The following is a 707-nucleotide window of genomic DNA, read 5'->3' on the forward strand; positions in this document are numbered from 1 at the left end:
GAGCACAGCAGCCTCTTAGTTGACATATATTTTGAGCTCCTCTCACCTGAATACCTCCTTCATCCCAAATGCAAACAGTCTCTCCTATTTCTTTCTTTAGATTTACTGTAGCTGTAAAGAGAAAAGCAAGCTGACGTTCAGTTACCAGTTTCCATGTCAATTGTCCCGTGAACAGTGACCCTTTCAAAAAGTTAAACTGTATCTCACAGGGGAAAAAAACCACCATATCCTGGCTCCCAATTACCTTACAAAGGCTTGTAAGAAATACGGGACTGTTTACAAATGAGTGACTCCAAGATTTCATTTTGATTCTCCCCCCTCACAAATCAGTAGGCGTGTGGCTTTTTGTATCTGATTGTGTGGTCGTAGCTAGTCACTTTTTCCTACTTGAAAGAAAATAATGGTCACGGGAAATGTCTTCACAGTAAGTAGTTATGATTCGCTAGATCCAAGTGATGATCTTGTCTTCACCTCTTTTGAACCTTCTCTTCTGTTTTCCATGACTCTGACGGCAGTCGCACCACTGGTTTTCTTTTAATTCACCTTTCACCTTTGTCTGGCCGTTGCTTTTCATGGTTCATACTTAATTGGGTTTCATTTATTTTGACCTTTCAGTAATTTTTTTTTGTATGTGTGTGTGTGGCTGAGTTTGCCTGTGTCTCTCTTCACCACCTCATTTTTTGTTTTGCAGTCCTGTTACTCTGATC

The sequence above is a fragment of the Bison bison genome, unplaced genomic scaffold (assembly GCF_000754665.1).
Source record: "Bison bison bison isolate TAMUID 2011002044 unplaced genomic scaffold, Bison_UMD1.0 scf7180017849517, whole genome shotgun sequence".
In the NCBI taxonomy this organism is placed as follows: domain Eukaryota; kingdom Metazoa; phylum Chordata; class Mammalia; order Artiodactyla; family Bovidae; genus Bison; species Bison bison.